The following is a 22,391-nucleotide window of genomic DNA, read 5'->3' as shown; positions in this document are numbered from 1 at the left end:
TCATGTTTTGAAAGAAAAGGTTGCAGAAAAAGAGATCAAACTGTAATATGTTAATACAAAGGAACAAATTACAGATATATTTACAAATCCTTTGCCTAAGGATACATTTGAGTACTTGTGAGGTATGCTTGGGGTTATGCCCCTGCCTACTTTTGAGTAGATGATGCAAAGATTGCATTGGTCTAATGGTATAGAGCACTATTATTTATCTAGACTGAATGTTGATGCTTCCTTTATGGGGTAGTATCTATGTTTGAGTTGAGTCATAAAGGACTCTTGGTAGCTTGTATTGAATAGTGTCTTTGGACAAGTGAGCTGGTTGAAGATATTGAGCAAAAAATTGGCATAATGATTCCTTTGTCATTGATGTCAATGGGGGAGAAGTGAGTGAAATGGGGAGAATTCATGGAAGGATATGCATACAAAAGGGGCAGAGTTTTTTCTAAGAGTTTTATATTTGATTGATGAAGAGGATTTGAAAAGATGAAAGCAACAACAACAACAGAGTAGTATGTTTGGTATTCTTGGAACTTATATGTTTTTCTCTATGTTTCCATCAATACCAAAGTTGGATACTTTTAACATGAACATTGATCATATTCCTATGGGGGAGTATCTTAGCATTGCTGGAGCATTGGAGAGATTGACATCATGACCGTGTGTTACATTCATCACTATGTTTTTCATTTATGTCAGAATTTTGAAAAGAATGATAGAGTAACAGATAGAGATTGAGGTCGCATGGATCAAATATTGAAGATGAGGTCAAGCACAGTTGGGGACATGTTCTAAAATGTGTCCTAATGATGTGGCTAAGAGCATGTGCATAAAGTCAAAGACTGGTGAGAGTTACTTGAGATTTATAGAAGACAACTTGTAGACAAAATTCCTAAGAAGTAGTTTTTGGTAATTGGATTATATCTCCTAATAGGGACAGAATCTAATTAATAGAAAGAGGAAGAAGACACCTTGATGATGACATAAACAAGTGCATGAAGTTCAAGGTCACATGCATGAGAAGTTGTAGAGACTATGAGTCGACAATGTTTTGTAATTATGAAAAGATATATGTAGAGTGTTATCTTAATGAGGTCCTATTGTAATTGTAATTGGGAAAACCTCAAAGCTGACTCAATGAATTATTTTAAGGACATAACATAAAGGAAAGTTACTTTCCTTATGATGAAGATATAAAATATATACAAGTGATTGTGAATGCAATAAGTAAAGAAGATTAGTAAATGTGACTAAGTGATCAAAGGGATTATTGTTATGTGAGTTTGCAAATCTAGCATTGAGATATGAGAAATATTTTAGTGCGCTAGTGGCATGGTAAGAGGATAGAGCAAGAATTGAGTTGCTAAGATCAGTTGCATTTCTATTATTTAGAAAGGAATAATACAAAGGCCAATTGGATAGTGAGTTCGGTGGTCTTGCCCTTGAAGTTGTTTGGACAATAAGTCCATTTTCCTTTTACAACTCCAAATAGGGTTGGCACAACTCCTAACAGGGTTGGAATCTTGCCATAGGGATTCAAAATCTCCTAAGAGGGATTGATATGCATTAAATTTATTTCATTGGCTCCTAATAGAGTCCATCGTCTTACAAGAAACTTGTATATAAGTACATGTTTAAGATTTGATAAGGTTGATATAAGTTACATTGATCTAACAATTGATTCACCTCCCCCACCCCTCAATTATCTTGGTGGACTTTACTTTGTAATAGGAACTCCTTGCCCTAGAGGATGAAGTAGAAGTTTTTGACATTGAAGATTTCCCAGCCTCAAACCATATGTCATTCAATTAACTTTTCATGTTTTCTTCTATTAGGTAGATAACTTCAAAGTGGGTTTGAAACCATTGTTTCAAAGCTTCAGTTGTATTCATTTGAAGCTGGAAATTCTAAATTTTAATTTCAAAATTATTTTAACAACTTTCACTCTTCCTTTTCATTAGTATTTAATCCTCTATGCCTTTCCCTTAATTTATTTGTATCATGCATTTTTCTCATCTAGTTTTACTAACTGCCTAGTTAGTAGATTAGAGTTTTTTGTTGTTGTTGTTGCGGAAGTGTGTTTTTAGCAAGTGTAATAGAAGGGAAAACTGAAGATGAATGGGTCATTATTATACAAGCCATCAAATTATATAGATAAAATTTCATGGGATTGCATATAATTTTATTATAACACCCTTTACAGGTAGTTTGGAACTTCTATTGGACAATATTAAAAGACTCCTACCCAACTCTGTCCTATTAGTGCCCCATGAATTGGGTTGTATTATCTCTCACCTCGGAATGTGATCAATGGCTTCAACATCTTGATTATAAAAATTATATATATATATATGTCACAACCTCTAAAAGACAAGTTATTTACATTCTCATATATTAAAATATTATTTGACAAATGCATTAATGTATTGCCTTTTAATATATTATTCAAGAACTTTCACCATTTTAGACAATGTTTGTTAAATTATTTTGAGTTGAAGTATTCCTTTAACATGAACAAACAATGTAATTCTCTTGGCAAAAGATGTTAGAATTTTTCTTTTTAATTTAATTATTTAATTTCAATTACAATAATTGTGAATTTTATTGTGACTATTAGATTTTTCATTTTATTAAAATTTAAATATTAATTAAAAATATCATGACTACTTATAACCTAGAAATTCAAGTAAGAACATAATATAGTTGTGAAATAATATAAATATTAAAATAATTAAAATAGATTAAATAATGTATAAGTTAATGAATTATTTAATAATAAAATAAACAAGTGGCATATAGTATTTAGTACTCGCAAACTAAGTATACATCTATTTTTAGTTTAATAAACTTATTATAGTATATATAAAATATTTTATAATTATAGTTTTTAAATAATGATAATTATAGTAATAGAGCCTGTAACAAAACAATAAATTATGAACCTTTTATTGTGAGGTCTTGAGTTTGAGTCTATGTGAGCTTAATAAATAATAAAAATAATCAAGGTCTTGAGTTTGAGTTACTTGAACTAATTATATAATTAATCACAACACATAACAAGGTTATGCGCAACCACTGTCAAAATGATTTGATCTATTATTGTATTTTCCATAGGCAATATACTATAATAAATAATAATTAGTTTGAGATAACTATTTTTGAATCATTTAAATATTTGTAAAGTTTTATTATTTATAATTATTTTTCTCAAATTTTACTTGTTGATTTGGTTTGGTCCTCCAGATAAATATTAGTTTATATATTTTTATTTTCTACTTGATATTTTGTATATATTTGATGAATGCAAAATATATGTAATATTAATACTAAAGAATTATATGCATTATTAAATTAGTCATCAATAATATAAAAAAATTAATGCATTTTGTCATTTGATTTTTTTTTAAAATTATTTATTATAAATTGACAATTTATAAATAGAACTTATATAAATGTCAATTAAATATCCTTTATTTTTTTATTAACATACAAATATATTCTACAAAGTAAAAAAATCAATGAAATAAATAAATAAATTGACATTTGATATTTTTCTATTCAAATAATTTTTTTTCACACACACACACACACACATATATATATATAAGTTCTTTTATTATTTTTTGAAATATTGCTACCATTCATGAATGTTTATTCAATATCACATTCTTATTGTACTTGTCGTAGGCTAGTACTATTGCATTCACTTTGCAAGATTACTCACTTAGTTTAACATCAATCCACCAATCCCAAGCATTTTTTTTGGAATTATTAAAAAATATATAAAGTTTTGTTATTCGCTTATAAGTTTTATATTTTATAGAAATTATATGATTGGTTGATTTGGTTTTGCATTATAGGAGCCCTTTTTCGGAGGTTCTCCATATTGCAATATTTTTGGTTAAAATTTATGACATAGAATATTGAATTAATATGATTATTAATTTTTCACTACATTTAACTTTTACCAAATACTAACAATATTTAAATTTGGTTGTTTACTTTCTTTTAACACACCCTTTATTTGTCATCTTAAATTCTAAAACACCTTATACTATAATTATATTGTACTATATTCTAAATTCTAAACCTAATCATACTTAAAAATTCAAAATATTCAAACAAAAATCAAATGCAAAAACTTATCAACCTAAATGGTTTTCACTTCCAAAGTTAGGTATGTTTTGGATTTGAAGTTTTTAACTATTCAAATGCTTTGTATGACTAAGTATATTAAATTATCTAACATCGTTGTAATAGGAGGACTATATTATTTATTTTTTGAATCATATCACAATTCTTTTGAATTTTTCCAAAACTTAATATCAAAATCACAACCAAGATAAAGGTTAAGGAAGTAAAAAAAATATTAAATAAAAAATCACGAAGCAAGAGATATTAGAATGATGTCAATTGATCAAAGCTTTATTTTTCATAGATGTATAATTTACACATTGAAAATCAAATGATTGTACTCAGAAATGTCTATTCATAAAAAAAAAAGTTTCTCCATAATTCAAATTTATGAATTATAATATACTATAGTTTTATTTGAACAATAATAAAAATTAAAAATTTGCTACACAATTGATAATTATTTATTAAATTATATAACTATATTTTATAAAACTAACTCTCTCTCTCTCTATATATATGTGTATATGTATATATATAAACTATTAAAAAAAATTAATAACTTTATTTTTAGAACTTTAGTTTGAAAATTTTGACATTATTACCTAATCTAAATATTTAAGAATTACCAAACATTCACTATTTAACAAAATAACAAATAACAAAAAACAAACAACAAAAGAAATTCTTTATATGACGAGTGCAATTAACATAATACAAAAGAAATTTTCACATATAAAAAAACATTACCATGTAAATTAAATTTTTATTAACTTTTAATTAATTTTTATTTAAATTAAAATTAACATGGTATGCAAAATCATTGTATTTTCTATAATATTTTACTATAATATAATTTCTATAATATTTTACTATAATATTTTTTATCTATGAATATTTTTTTCTATAACAATACATTATTCTAATGGCAAGTACATGCCACTATGTGGCACTTGTTTCTTTTCTATTGTACATATTAAAGATACATGATATTTTGAAAGGGATTTGTAACAATACATTTGTTATATGAAAGTAGTGAAATTGTTAACTAAAATGATTCAATATCAAAGTAGAAAAGCACAATCTTTTATTATACTTTATTTTAATAACACAATATCATAATGATGCTTAGTAAATTTTTATTTCTAGAATGTGTAATTTATCATGAGATTTTATATTAATTTAAATAATTAATATAGATAAACATTGACATCTCTTTTTTATGTACAAAAATTATAATATTATGAAAGATTTTATATATCTAAATTAATAATCACCATTGAATTAAATTCAGTAAAAGAATTCATTTTATCTAAACAAAAAAATTATAAATAATCTATCAGATTAAAATTAATCTCCTACTTGAGCTCATTAGTTAAATTATTAGAATTTATTTATTTATTTTGGTGGTGAACTCATCATTTAAATTATTGTAAGAAAAGTACTAAATTTATTATTTAAATTCTAACTGCTAATTACTTAAACATTATAAGGGCAAGTACACACCACTACATGGCACGTGTTATAATTGGTGATACAATTATATAGAATGCTTGATATTTCAAAGGTGTGTGAGGTTCTATATGTACATTTTATAAACTTGATATGTAGTTAGAACCATTTCTTATACCTAATATAGAAGTATATTATAATGTATATTTATAAATATTACACATGATTCTCAATTGCTTGGAAGTTCATTCTTGTTGGAAGTCTATTGGGAAAGTTAGATATTGAGAGGGGTAAGGGGAGGGTGAATTTGAATCTATAAAACTTTTAACCTTTGAAATAAATGTCAAATATGATAACTTCACCTTATACCCTTATCTCAACAATATCATAAATCACATAAACATATATTGCAATAATGTATTAGATATAACAGCCAATCACATCCATGAACATGAAATTAAATGATCAACACATAACACAAAGATTTGGTTACCTAGAAACCCTCCAAGGTGAAGGTAAAACTAGGGTGGGGATGACACCCACAAATCTTCACTATTGCCGCAATAAAGTTTTCATGTCAAGGCTACAAGTTTGATCACTTCTGATGATCTACCCTATGAGGGGTTTGCCCTATTAAGAGCTTACATGACTTATTCAATCTACCTTGATTGAAGGATTTAAACTTACAAATAAGCAAGCATTTTGTTAAAGGAGATTCATAATAGGTCTATTAGGACCTCTCTATTAAGAGATTTATCTTGAAACACTTTGCTAGAATGTATCAGTACTTGATCCTTTAGTTTGCACTTAATATGTTGATTATAGATCTCCTCTTTCCAATCTTTGACCTGATCTCCAATCTGATGTTTCAATATTCTGCCCTTCACTACTCTGCTTGGTCGCTCTATCTGATTCTCCTTCAAACTTTGCTTCAAGCATCCAAACACATACATGTAACGCCCTGTTAGGGAACCTAGAAGAAATTAACCTAAAGTTTCACTAAATTTGCCAAACATTTTTTTAAAGATTATAAACAATAACAAATATAATATAGTGGAAGCAATAACATACACATATACATAAGCAACACATAACATATTCCATCTCTTAAGGGTCCCATGATGTTGAATCACATATAAGTTAATTAATACTAAATCTAATACATAACAAAAATCTACATCATGGAATAATCACAAGTAGGAATCCATTTAAATAAATATACAATTACATAAGCTACCACTTGGCATAACCAGAATGCATAATCATCCATTGTACAAGTCATAGCGTATGAAAAGCTCAAAGAATATACAACATATATAAAATACATCATCTCATAAGATTTATGATAAATCAAGTACGATATAAGAGGATATAACCATCCAATAGAAATATATGATAAGAAAGAAAGGATCAACTACACAGGTGCATCCAATAGTCGGATCTCAATGGTATAAGAAAAATGCACTACCACCCGACCTCATGGAACCTAAATGGCTCACTCCCACTGCACTGATGAGATGAACTCAAGTCCAATATAGATATCAAAATATAAGTCATAACCAACATCTAGGTCAAGAAAATACCTGAAAGCAAACTATCTCAAACGGTACCAAGATATAAGCATCAAATAATCCCAGAGGTAACAAAGACACATAGGAAATCTACTATGTAAGTGGGCAAGTGTCATCACATGAGCCAACTCTAAGGTTACCCTAGTAGCCTCTCTGGACTCTAGCCCCCTAGTGTCTCTATGTGGCACCAGTATCCTTTCGTTCAGACAAGGCATACTGAGAAGCAAGGTCACAACCAAGCATCCTCTCTACTCCCATCCTAGCCTGTACTAGCACTTAGAGCACGAGCGAGGAACAAACACCAACTCTTTTTAATTCATTTTAAGCATGTTTAATGAAATGTTATCACTTATTAAAACAACCTACCTTAGGTTCATAAAGTATAACTCATAAAATCACAGTTTTCACCTCAGTCCCTTACAAGCGACTAGAAAGCACCTATAGACAAATCTCAATATCACCTCAGTCCTATACGAGCAATTAGAAAGCACCAAAAGATAAAACACAATAATCACATCAGTCCTATACAAGTAACTAGAAAGCATCAGAAGATAACCGATCAAAAACTATACGGTTACAAAAAGAAAGTCATAATTATCACCTTAGTTATGTACAAGCAATTGGAAAGCACAAACAAGCATTGATCATAACTCATCATAGAAACACATGACACATTACCATGGTTAGGTATAAAAGATTATATACAAAACATCCCCATAGAACAAAAACCCCTAAGCCTCTAGTAAACACCCTGATTGGTCAAAGAACTAAGTCAAACTCGAACCCCAACATGAAATACAACACACATGTCATCAAAAGTTTTAACATTTATTTTCATAGTTCGTTTAGATTTGAAGTCATAAAGGTCAATTTTCACTATGGTTTTCAAAAAAGAACACGAGATTCGATATGCAACTAGGGTTCCAATTTTTGTCTTCTCAAAGTATTATGAGTACCAAGGTTTTTGAATAATAAAATTTCCCTAGTATTATAAATCATTTTCATATATCTAAACCATATAAACACATCAAAGCTTAGAAAAGAAAACATTAATTATCCCAATTAATTTTTTTGATTTTCAATTTACTTTAAAATTATATTTAATTAATAAAGTGATAAATTAAATTTTCAAATAATTAAATTAATTTTTTTAACAATACTTATTAATTTTTTTTATAATAATAACTATCAATTATTACCAAAATAATTTTATATTTATTAAACTTTGGAAAAACTTTCCTGAAATGGAAAATTGCTAAAAATGGAAACTTTTTTTAAACGTAAACCTACTACAAATGAAAATATTCTTGAAATAGAAACTTGTTACAAATGGAAAACTACCAAAAATGGAAACTTGCTAAAAACATAAACTTTCCAAAAATGAAACCTGCTAAAAATAGAAACTTTTCAAAAATGAAAACTTGCTAAAAATGGGAAGTTTCCAAAAATGGAAACCTGCCAAAACATAAACTTTCGAAAAATGGAAACTTTCTAAAAATGAGAACTTTCCAAAAATGACTACTGCTAAAAATGGAAACTTCCCAAAAATGAAAATCTGCTAAAATGGAAACTTTCCAAAAATGGAAATCTGCTTAAAATGCAAACTTTCCAAAAATGGAAACTCGCTAAAAATAGAAACTTTCTCAAAATGAAAACCTGCTAAAATTGCAAAATTTCAAAAAATGGAAACGTGCTAAAAATGGGAACTTTCTCGAAACAAAAACCTACTAAAAATGCAAACTTTCCAAAAACATAAACTTGCTAAAACTGGAAACATTCTTGAAACAAAAAACCTACTAAAAATTTACAAAGGGCGGATTTCTAATTCTTAATTCATATACAAATGATTTTGAAACAAGGAACAATGAAATTTGCAATAGGGGTTTCAACCCAATTGAAATTTTGAAAACAAACTCATAAGAAGACATGAAGAAGACAAAAATTTCAAAGGACAAATCTACTATGCAAAACTCACAAGATCCTATTGGTATTTGATGCTAAACAATAGATGCACAGAGCTTGCAAGCAAATTATTTTTCTTTCGAAAACCCTCTTATTGGAAATTGGCTCCTCTAAACCTTGATATGCATAAATGTGCTCTGATTTCCTAATAAAGAGCTTTTCCCCAAATTAGGGCTTCGATTGTGCAATCACATAAAACCCCTTTTCCTTAATTACTTTATTATATTTTAATTTTCATGCATGAACTTTTGCAATTTAGTTAAAATAATCTTTATTAATCAATTCATTTTCTCTCTTATTAAATTACGAGACATTTTAAATCAACTATTTATTAATTTAACTAATAATTATTCAAGAGTTTCATAATAAACTCTTAAATAATAATTATTAAATTAAATAAATATAATTATGCCAAAATTCAAACTTTAATTAATTATTTTTCTTTTATTTATTTAATTAAATATAATTAAATATTGAATTTTCTTTATAAAATTTCTATTAAATTATCTTTAATTTGATTTTATTATAACTGAAAATCACAACAGACCCACAAGACTAAATATAACAACTCAACTAAAGACAAAGACATAATCAAACTCCAGGGTCAAAATCATGAATTCACATCACTTGACAAATTCAAGTGGGTAAACAACTCAGCTACTTGTCCTACTTTCTAGGACAATTGGTTTAGGTTAGGGTTTGGACTCAAGAATTATCTCTCCACTTTTACTATTGAGATACTGTGACAGGGCACGCTCATCCTGGCAATTTAGGGAAGTCGATGTTCGATACTTGCAATCTACATCAAATCCATGCATGTACATACACATATAATCTAAACTAAATAGGCAATGGTGGGAAGTAGTGCATCGTGTAGATTTCGACTAGCAGGTGACTACAATGCTCTCCCTCAACCACATTAGGAACATCAATCGTAAAGTAAAACAAACAAGTATGCCATATACATGCAAGTATGAGGTAAGTAACCATAGAACAAAATATAAATAATCCATCTACTAATCATCATGAGATAACTTAAATCACTAAATGAACACACATACATCATCATCGAAATAATCACGAACACATGAAATAACTAAGTAACTCATCAAATATATCATCTAAGTATGAAATAACATCTAATCAAATCTGATAACCAAGTAGCGATGACCATAAAATAGGTCTAAAAGAATCCAACAATCCAACATGAAAAGTCAACTAGGGTTAGGCATTACAACACACACATACACCATAATGAAAATAGGGTTTGGATCCTCCTTTTTATAACCATATGGAGAAATTTCTAGATCCAAATTTCTCCCTTTTGCCGCTAAAACCTTCCTTTTTTCTAATTGGTTGATTACCTTGCATAGGGATTGATGTCCTTCAACAAAATGCATTATCATCTCCTTAAATTACTCCTCAATCATTAAAACATGCATTAAGTTGGCCAAAAACAATTTACCTCAACGCTTGTGCAATTCCAAACAAATATATCAAAATTGGTTTGCTTGACACATGAACACTCTAATGCTCAGTCATAACTAATCTTCATGTTGTTCCTCAACTTCTATATGATCAACACTTACTGTATGACTGAGCATGAGATGACTCTCTATAGCTCAACTTAAACTGTCTTATGTCTTACTCGACATGCATAGGAGTACTCAATGACCATAGACTTGCTCGACAATAACAATTGCTCAACTCTAACTAAAATATGAACAAGTCTAATATACATAGCTCAACCTAAGTAGGATGGCTCGGTTATAGTGATGATTGACCAACTTTGCCAAATAAATGACTAAGTGTTTGACCCTAACAGACAACATACCTTAGGAATCAACAAATTCAACGATTAAATATAGCTTCTTTTCCTAGTTATTATATGCCAAAATGTACCTTCTATTGAATATTTTAAATTGCTTCTATGAAAAAATTATGGTATATACCTTATGGTAAAAGATAATATATTTTAAAATAAATTGCTTACAATTTTATTTTATAGATAAATAAACTAAGATTCATAGTATAAAGTAAACATATTGTTTGCATTGAAATAAATAACTAGGTAAAATATCTTAAGGGCAATAACTAAAATTAAAATAGATGAACTTACATTGTCTTATTTTATTACTAAGAAAAAATAAAATAAAAATAATAGTAAATAATTATACTAAGATTTGTAAGCTAACCATATTATTTGCATTGAAAAATGTTGTTTTAGATAGTAGTTTAAAAAAATCACACAATAAAGAGAAATTTTGTATGAAAGTTTATTTGAAAAAGCTTAGTAAAATATTAATTAAATAAAAAGAAAATAATAATGAATAAAATTAGTTTTATTTTTATGGTCAAGACTTCATCCACTATTAGAAATTATTAAGTATTTAGCATATAATGCAATAATAAAAACTAATCAAAATAATAAAACAGTGACACAAACGTTACTTAATAAATGATAATAGTAATTAATTACAAGATTTTTTTTTGGATCGGTAAGAGGCTGAAGCCAAGATTAATTAATTAATTAATTAATATTTATTAAGCTTGTGTAGAGTCAAACCCAAGATCTCTTAGATAAGAGGCTCACAATTTACCATTGTGTTGTAAACTTTTGCCTAATTAATCACAAGATTTTTAACTTTTGACTTATAAATTTTAATTTTTAAATTATTATAATCATTAATTATTAATTATAATTAATTTAAATTTAAATTTTATTTCTAAATATAATTATTATATATTTTCTATTACATATATGATATGATACTATAATATTATAAAGAAATTATAATATCAATATTTCTGTAATAACAAAATATAATAATTTTTTTTAATAGATTATACAATATAAGTATATATTATCTTTTTGAAGATGAAAAAAATGATATTTTAAAAATTATAAAAATCAAAATTCACTTACTAAAATTAAAAACATCAAATAATAAATCATATTCTCATTAATCATAATTCTTTTTTATAAAAATTATAAAATTAAAAATATTTTGAGTTTCTCCAAATCTATTAGAACTTAACACATAATAATAATAATAATAATAATAATAATACTTATTCTCAATAAATAATAAAAACATAATAATTAATTGATGGAATAATACTTATTAGAAATCTAATAATGATCTTAGAAAAAGGCCAAAACTAATAATAATTAATTTGGGCTACTGATTTAAAAAAATGATATAAGAAAAGAAGTTAATACGAACATCATTATGAAAAGTATTATATAACAAGAGCTCTTGTGAAAGCTGGAGTCCCTACAAAATGGAGAATTAGAAAAAAATAGCTAATATCTTCAATTTGAAGCATGAAACAAAACCAGTAAAATTTGAAAGTGGAAATTGGAGCTGTTAGCTATTAGAAAATTATGCTTCGAACTAAAAATTTGATAGTCAAATTTAAATGGCTAGTTAGTAATGTTCCTATTTCCAAGAGTTTAAAATAATTAAACATAATATTTAATATCAAACACATAATGTTAATTTGAAAAAGACAATCAAATGCAGAAACTAAGAGGAGTGCCTCATGTTTTAAACATAATATAAATTAAAAAATTATGAATATTACATATATGTGTAGCTATATTTACATAGAGTACCTCATGTTTTAAAACATAATATAAATTAACAAATTAACAGTTCAAAACTCTATAAAAGATATGAATATTACATAGATGTGTAGCTATGTTTACATACTGTGCCAAATTTTTAGAAGGCATCATTATAATATACATTGTCACATATCTAAAAACAAACATTTATAGAATGTTTAAAAAAAATTAAATAATGCTCACTTTTTTTCCATTTGTTACAAACAAATTAGCATATTTGAAAATGAACATGAATTAAAATCTTTTAAAAATAGATATTACTTCTAGCCCTTATTTTCAAATCAACAAAAATATATCTAAGCTATAGTGTTTTTGTTGTAGAGTTATGATGAGAAGGATGCAAAGAAAACAACCAGGGGCTAAGATGGACAGTAAAAATATGTATTTTGAAATTGTCAAAAGTACTGTTTAAGGCTTGATATAGCAGCCTCAACTACACTAACTAGGTAGTAGGCTATACATAGCCACTATTCATTTCAGTTTTCTATTAGATAGCAACCAAATATTATTAGAATTGCAAGTACACACGCTGACTATGAAGCACCCATAAACTAATACCACCAACACTTCAAATTCTTGAATCAAATTTAAAATGATGAAGCTTTGCATTCACAAGAAGCAAGTGAATCACAAAGTCGAATCTTAGAAATAGCCTTAGCTGTCTACAGGTTATGCTTGTTCACAGTCAAGCAGTGCTCTGAAATCACCTGCAAAGAAGATCAATAATAATTGTGATGTTGATTGTCATGCCACTTCAAGTTCCTCACAACCAAGAATGTATTCTTCTACCGTTCCTGCCAAAAGTCGTTTTGAACATTATAAAAAGAATTTTAAAGCTCTAACACAGAGTCATTCAGAGAAGAATGGTGAGTCCTAGACTAAATCCTCTAAACTTCCACCCCGGCCATTTAAATCAGACGAGGAATTTCTTGGCAAAAAGTCTAGTGCCTAAGTATGATAAAAGAATGAGTAGAAGTACCCACTACCCTTCATATTAGTGCAAGTGATAACAAAAACAAGGCTTTGCCAAAACCTTTTAGAGCGCTCCTCTTTGTTGCACTTTAGAGATCACAACTTCCCTTTTCTCATATGAAAGGGTTTTGTCCACTATCTACAGTACATGATGTGGTGGTTCTCCTGGGATCAACTTTGGATGATTTTATCGCATATGAATACATCTCAGCGATAGGCTTTGTGTCAGTCTCATAATAGGCTTTATCTATCATTTGAACCTCTACAATTAATCAAGAGCTTCTAGTCTTCTCAAAAAAATTCAAGCATCCGTTTCCAGTCTTCCTCAGAAGCTTCCACACCACGAAAAAATTCTAGAGTAGAAAAAAATTGTATTTTTAGAATTGAAAAAATAATGAAAACCCCAGCTAAATTGCGAGTAAAACTATTTTTTAAATAAAACAATTTTAAACTTTAGTACGTGAATTACTTTTTATGAAGGAATTAATTAGAATGAGGCAACAAAAAACATTTGTTCCCTGACCATAAGGCAGGGACTAACAAAACATTTAAACCTTTAGAAACGAGAGGGCAAAAAAAAGAAAATAAATCTTTCGCACTCTTCCTTCATCAAATGTTAAGCTGCAAATTATTCAAAACACGACATGGAGAAAGGCACACGTCCAGTGACAGGAAGGAAGGAAATGCAACCAGGAAAGGAAATGCAGACAGGAAACCTGGACAGCATGGAATGGGAACACAGACGTTATAATCAGTCATGGAGTCTCAAACAAGGGAATTTGATTAAAATCAGTCACTAAATTTCTTCCAGCTTATCTATCCTTGGGAAGAATTATCCGAGAACGTGTTTCAGCTTTCGGGATTCATTCTGCCGGAGGGTAGTTCCAGGATTCGGGGAGAACTATAGTTGGGCGGGAGAGAAACAAAAGGATTGAACAAGGGAGTGCATGAATCCAACATGAACCTCTCCTTTAATCGCGAGTGGTTTGGGTGATCGGTCGCACCTCCCATCTAACGTAGGGAATCACAACTATGCTTGTTTCAATGCCACCCCAATATCCAGCATTGATGTATATGCTTCTTTCTAGTTCTGGTATGTGATTTTCTTACATAAGGAAACAATAGGGATTTAATACAAAAAAATCAGGTTATAGAAGAGGGTAGCCGCTGGAAGCCAGCTTATAGCTCTATAAGTTTGGAGTAGCAACTAAATTCAATAGATTCAGAGTGGAAATGATGTGACAGCAGCAATAAGAGTGAGAGTGGAAAGGATATGGAAACATCAATAAGATTGTGAGTGAAAAGGACGTGTCAGCAGCAATATTTCTTTACTCTGATACAGTAAGTGTCATCCTCGGGTGGATTATGAAATGTTCTTGCAATCTACCCTAATCTCTATCTCCACAAACTAAGGAAACTGGGGCAATATAGTTACGGGTTATTTCTGGACCTGTTGTTGATGCAACTTTCAAGTGTAAAAGAATCGTTCTCACAACCTTCATATCTGAATGCTTCCTTTGACAACTCTACTTCAAATCCTCAGGCCAAGGTTCTTATCATTTTGACAAGACACAGAAGAAGTGACTGGAAGTGATTTACTAGGGTTTGAAAGCCATTGATTTATAAATTGACAGAGGCAGCGATCTAACCTGTAGAAGATCCAGCTATATTAAGTTTCCTTTTGAGTGCTTACTACCGGTAGAAAATTGCCAGGTATGTCCACATTTCTTATTTCTTCTTCCCTAAGTTACCGATGCCTGTTGATGCGGGTGCGGGGCGCTGATGCACGGATGCACGAATTGTTTAGGAAATTTGGATGAGTTTGGGTGCGTCCATATATATATAAAGAAATGCAAGAAATATACAAAAACAAACCATTCCATAGCATGATACTTCAACATTAATAGTTCAAATTGAAATAAAAAGAGAGCCCAGCTGCAAACAAAATGAGAAGAATGAGCAATGAATGGTCTCTTTTAGGGCCGTTTTAGGGTTTAGGAGAAAAAAAAGAAAAATAGAATTAAAAAATCAATTAACACATGCTTTTTAAAGTCGCTTAAGTGACTGTGTGTTGATAAAGTCACTGATGCTCTCCAGATGCACCTGGATGTTCTCTAGGTGCTCTCTGGTTGCTCTTGGAAGCATCCCGAGTGCATCCACAGACGCTGGGTGTGCTTCCTGAGAGCACCAGTGCAGCATCCAAAAGCACCGGCACATCCTAACGCACTGGCATCAGCACCCTGAGCTTTTGGGAGAGAATCGGTATCTTAGATTCTTTCAATTTTGTTTAAAATAAAATCTTTAGCTATTTCTGTGAGGATTCTTCATAGTTAAAATGGCTACGAGGATGCTTTTATTTGTGAAGAATGTTAACAGTATTTAATATAGATTTAAGTAAATGTCAAACAAGAGATTCTGTAGGAACATAATGTCTAGCTCTTTTAAAAAAAAATTTAATTCCAGCCGCCTCAAAAGTCTCCTAATGTCATGATTAAATGAGTTCAAGCTGGATAGTATCTGATGTGTTCTGAGAATGAAAGATGGCTTCTCTAAATGAAACGTATATGTAGAATAGAATTTATAAGAATACTAATAGCTAAGAACTACGACGATCAACTGTTTAGGTGGATTACAGTGGTACAGAATCGCTGTCAGGTTTCCTAATAAGTATATTTTGAAAATTAGTTGTTCGCCTTGAAAAGTACTATTTTGATATATTATTTGTATTTCTTGTCCAAACCTGGTCCTCTTCTACAGTCTGTTGTAGCATGTTCCTTTATGAACCTAATTCTGAAAGCAAACTTGATGGGTTACTTATAACTCTGAAATAAATGTTAAACATTGAATTGAAGTTCTTTTGCTATTATTTTAAAGTGGTCTGGAGTCTATGTGCCTCCACTTAAAATGATTTTAGCTGAGTCAGGTCTTCTTGCTGTTATAATTTCTGATTACGCCACTTATTTGTGGATTAGTATCGCTGCTCTTAGAGTAATCAATGGCTGCTCAGCACAATGTTTAAATGTTATTATGATTTAAACTTGAATGTCGTTATATCCTGCTCCAAGCCAAATTTTAAAGAAATCAAAATCATTATATTGTTTATTTGTGCACATTAGTTAGCCTTATGTATACTGTCTCTCCAATAATACAAACTAGGAAAGCGATAAAACAATTGTATCTACCTTATTTAGCCGAGCCTTGTAGAAGTAGAATGAGACATGTCAATTACATTCTTTACCATACACAACCTAAATATAGTAGCCTGTAGGGTTACGCAGAACAAATGATGGCGATCACAAAATATGCCAGCACTATTATACTATCTAATGAAATTTCACACTAAAATGGTTGCCACTACTTTAACAGATACAGTATGATAAGGTCTAGAACACAACTATTTTTCAGCACACGGAAGGTCTATAATCTTAGAATATTCAATATGACTCGTAAGTAAAGGATAAAAACTTAAAAACCATCAAATTAGGCAGCTTGGTGAGTTGCAAAGGTAGGCCGAGTGTTTCCAGACTTTCATGAATGTTCTCTCACAAGAAAGGTAAGCTAACAACCCCTGTCGCTAATAGTTTCCTTCCACCTTCAGATTTCAGTACCGTTATGCTACAATTCTGTCATGTCAATTGGCATTAACTGGATGTGTCTGCATTGACTTAGACTAAGATAAGCTCTGACCTATGCGTAGTTTTAGAGTAATTTGTTCAAATTTATGAAAAGAAGGAAAATTAGTTATCTTCAGCTCTAGCCCTTTTAGCATTCCATCTCAAAAAATGGTATGATTAATATGCACTTGTTTATACAAAGCCCAACTGATACAATCAGACATCTTGGCTGCTGCAGTAAAACTGGACACACTTACCATTAATATGCACTTGTTTATACAAAGCCCAACTGATACAATCAGACATCTTGGCTGCTGCAGTAAAAGTGGACAAACTTCCCTGTTGATGGTAGATTGTGAACGCGAAACACACCTTAGTATCACAAGCTAGTATTCATGCATCAATACGTTTTTAGTCTTTTTACTAGGCTGTGCTGAAGTTGCAATGATTTTAGATAGATTATAGTCATTATATGTATTCTGTACTAATATTAAACGCTTTCCATAGCATAGAATAGTTTTGTCCTGTATTTTAATCAAATGTGAATGGTTTTGAAAAAGACTGTCTTGTTAATTATCTAGTTGCTCATGTTATCCTATAATTGTTTGATTGTACAAATTAAATTGTTTTAGCAAATTGTCTTTTGTTAAGCATCGCACATGGAAAAGAAAACAAACACTGTAGGAAGCTCAACAACTTCAAGAGAACTTGATACACCTAGTATCATAGGTGAAGAAATAGGGATACATGCGTATATGTAAACATTACACATGGTTAAAGTACAACTTTGAACCTAATTTTCTTGCTGTTATAGTGGATATTTTGGAATGTCGTTTGATTCGCCCAAGCGGGTGTATGACGACGAAGAACTGTTTGGGATGGATGGTGCCCCAAAAGGGTTTTGTCTCCACAACAGTTACATCAAACAAATTAGAAGATAGAACTACATATCATTAGTGAGAGAAGTTCAAGGGCTTTGATCCCGTGGATACACGTATGTAGGCAGCCTAAAAGGTGAAGGATACCTCCAGTGCACAAGCGTCTTGGACATAGTTATGTGGTATTCATTCATTTATCATCACATTATAAAATTACTAAACTCAGTAAATGAATGATTCTTAAGAGACACCTATACCCGACTGGATGCCTGAAAGCCGAGAGGGGGTATAGGACTTAGAGATACTTTCAATAGTCTGCATCTGGCTGTAAGCCTGAAATCCAAGGAAGGGTGTAGAACTTACTTTTAATTTGTTAAGAACCTTGCCAAGGGTGTAGAGCTTCTTTTTAACTTGCCAAGAACCTTGGCACAGTCTTGGGCAGACTGTGAAACTTTTGGCAAGTCACTATGGATCCAAATGGTCCCAAAGAGTGTAAGTCTCTGTTCAGAGTGTTACGTATTTCCTGTCCCTATGAGAACCCATCCCGGATGGATTTTTTACATTATCCCCTGTTCTGTATGGATAGAGGTTGGGTCTGGACGACCCCTTTTATTTGCCCACAATAAAAGAGCCCCTTTTATTTGCCCACGATAGAAGAGCCTAGATGGCTAAATTTTAATATTGTTCCGGATATACTATCTTAAATATATTCCCTCAGTAATCAATGACTAACTTCGAAAGAGAAAACAAAAAAAATTACCTTTGCATTTTTTTTGATTCCGGATGTACTATCTTAAATATATTCCCTCGGTAATCAATGACTAACTTTGAAAGAGAAAACAAAAAAAATTACCTTTGCATTTTTTTTGATTGGTAAGAGGCCAAAGCCAAGATTAATTATTATTATGTGTTGTGATTAATTATTATTATTTATTGAGCTCGAGTAGACTCATAACCAAAACCTCTCAGATAAGAGGCTCACAATTTACCTTTATGTTGTAGGCTCTTGCCTAAAAATTACTTTTGCATTTTGAACTGATATGATATGATTGATTTTCTTTGGTTATCTGTTATTTCAAAAATAAGGACAGGATGGTCCTTACATGTATATCATATCTTTTGCTTATTTTGTGTGTTGTCTGTTTATGAGGCTTGTAAAATAAGTTTTGTGCTTGTGGTCTTGGGGCATGTTCTTTGAGGCTGCTGCAGTGTTTAAAATTGGGATATGCTTGTGGCAGGAGATTTCAGATGTATAAAAGCTGGAAGGTCTCAGGTTCTATGATTAAAAGACTAATGATATAGTGTTTTAGTTTTTTGTATGCTTTCAAAAGTTATATATAACCCAGAAAGCTATCTTGTGGTTCACACCATCACTTCTTTGAAGATCAAAGTTTGGTGCATGTCCCCAAAGTGTCAGTGGCATATGTGATGGAAAATTATAGTAATCACCCAATCAGTGACTGTTGAATCCTAAATGTTAGATTTATGCATTAAATAGGGTAAAGGAGCCATAAAGGGGAAATTATACTAAAAGGGAAAATGTGGCAGATAACTGTCATCATAAGATTGGTTATTTCCCATCATGTTACAATTAACAGTCAAAACACCAAATGTTTGTTTCAAATCAAATCTAAAAAGAGTAAAAGGAGTGGGGCAAGCAAGACTTGAAATTTCAAGTGTTGTGATGTCATTCTAAATCAAGGGAAAGACTCTCTTTTAGTTATAAAGTTATAAACACTAGTCCAAACAGCTTTCAGACTTTTTCGTTCATTTGTAAAAGGCCATAACTCGGTTTTCTTAACAATTTGAAGCCGTGAAGCGTAGGCCTTACATGTTAATAAGCTAAACCTTTTTGATTAATCAAAAGTCAAGGGAGCTCCAAGATACACTAATCCTACTAGCACAGAATCTAGATGTCAAAGGGAAAGAAGAAAGGAAGCAGTTGGTGCAATCTCTTGAATTGCTGCTAGGATGATATGTGGTTAATAAATCTCATAACTGTTGTAAAACGGGCAGCTATGTAGCTGCGACTGGTAGAAATTTGGCAGGCGGGGGCTTCCAAAGATTACTTGTCCTCAAGAAATCAGAGTTAGGATGCACCAGGAGCTACTAGGATGCCAAATCAATCTTGGAAATACAATGAATCTTGCGGTGTATTTCTTTAACTGGCTATTTTTTTCTTAAGTCTTGCTGAACAACTTTGTCTCTCTTCTCTTCAAATAGTTTTTCTTGACCACCTTTATTCACTTTGCAAAACTTCTCAAGTCATACCCAGCCTAGCTAAATGTTTTGGCTCAGCAATTTCTAACTTTCCAAAGAATTGTGCTACATGAAGCTCTTTTTGTGCTTAATGAAGCTCTATTTCACAATTTAATTTTTGTTGGGATACTTCATGTAATTAGGAATGGAAAACTCTACACCAAGTGATGCTTCTCTTGTTCACTTGGTTATGTTCGCCTCTGTACTTACTGATGTTCCTGGAAAGTAGTTGTTAACATACCTGTCACTACCAGACTACCAGTATAGTCCTTCAATGTCATAAGGTTGATAGTAGATACTATTCTCTGACGTATGAGGACAGTTTATTGTCCTTTATTTTTCTGGCTCATGAACTTGTATTTCCTAATGACACTAATCAACATTCCAAGTGTTGGTCCATTAAGATAAGTTTTCTCTATCCTTAGAGGAAAGAAACAAAAAGACATCTTGCAGGCCAATTTTTCCAACTTCACCTTACAAGCATCAAACAAAAGGTCATTGTCAATAAACGTTTCTTGTACTTAGTTATATCCTTAGACTCTTGTGATTTATTTTTCAAGTCATTTTGTTCTGGTCTTAGCTTTGTGTACATTTCTTCATATATATCTGTCTTACAAGCATCCCATAAGCATCCATCTATATTCATCTTTTGTTGTTATTCTTCAATCATATTGTTGCATTGCGTCATCTTTTCATCTTTTACTTGAATACATAACTTCTCATGCTTCTCACTCAATACTCTTAATGGAATAAATTAATTCTTTGGAATTGCAATGGTGCTTTTCATGGTTCCTTTACTTTGTATGAGAAAATCTTATTCACTTTCCCTAATTTTGCTTGGTGTTACTCTGCCTTATTTTTGAGCCTTATGATATTGGTTAATCATGATCAAATTAGTGTGAAGTATGGTTTCCATTTGATTTTTATTACATTATATATTACCATTTGATTTTTATTAACCCAAACAATTGGTAGGTGAATTTCAGATCAGCTACCGATTGTGTGAATACTAAAAGCCAATATGATATTTTCTACCAATTCTTGCCTTCCTCCCCTCTTAATCAAAATGTAGAACATAGGAGCATTACACTTATACACTATAGATGGTATCATTGGCCTTGGAATAGTGATGAATACTAATCTCTTCTCCTCTCCCAAAATAACAAAAAAGATTTTCACTCCCACTAGAGTCCTTTTATAGTATGTGGTAGAAATATGTTCTTATTATAATCCAATAAAATAACTTCCCTCTTTTGTACGAACTCATATGGACTAGCTGAGTATTGTGGAGAGTCACTAAGGGCCCGTTTGGCTGCTGGAATTTGTATTTCTAGCATTGGTTTCATATCTGGAATTTGTCAGATTCTGGATTTGTAATTCGGAATTGAGTTTTGAAAAAATAATTGGACCCATTTGGTTCACCTAGAATTTCATGGGGAAGATGTTTTTCCTACATCTGGTCCTACAAAATTAAAATTGGAATTTGAATTAGAATTGAAACATTTTGAAATGTTTTCCCTATGCTTTTTCCCGTATAATCCTCACTGATTGTTTGACAAGAACTATATTATAGAGTCTCCTAACAGTCTTCTGTATTAAGATAATATCTTATACTTTCTATAATAGTCAACTACAGACAAGTAGTTGACTATTATAGAAAGTATAAGATATTATCTTAATACCCTCCCTTAATGGTCAACGTACAGATGATGGAACATTCTGTGATAACTGAGACCCTCCCTGGATCTACAGAATGCTGAAACCAAGAAGCTTTGCCAGAAGAGTGCTATGACTCAAAATAAGTTGCAATTACAAAACTTCGTTTTTGTGGAAAAAACAGTAAAACCCAGAATCTCACGCAACCTTGCGTATTATAGACAACTTGAAATGATTTTTGAGGAGAAAATCAACAAACCCATGA

At 30.6% G+C, this 22,391-nt stretch overlaps 1 protein-coding gene across 2 annotated transcripts in view; it reads left to right on the top strand.

Annotated features, from left to right (window-relative positions):
- The first annotated feature begins 14,279 nt into the window (after positions 1-14,279).
- Positions 14,280-22,391, top strand: part of LOC149576749 (uncharacterized) — a 44,996-nt gene continuing 36,884 nt past the window's right edge. Inside the window, exon 1 of one of the 2 annotated variants that reach the window (XM_089819549.1) lies at positions 14,280-15,432. The gene's annotated coding sequence lies outside the window, so the exon portion shown is untranslated. The remainder of the gene's footprint in view (positions 15,433-22,391) is intronic. The other variant, XM_089819558.1, reaches the window with a different exon arrangement.

Source organism: Cupressus sempervirens, chromosome 1 (genome assembly GCF_028749045.1).
Source record: "Cupressus sempervirens isolate cs-2001-9-10 chromosome 1, ASM2874904v1, whole genome shotgun sequence".
In the NCBI taxonomy this organism is placed as follows: Eukaryota; Viridiplantae; Streptophyta; class Pinopsida; order Cupressales; family Cupressaceae; genus Cupressus; species Cupressus sempervirens.
Note: the sequence above shows the minus strand (reverse complement) of the source record. Positions and strands in the feature narration are given on the sequence as shown.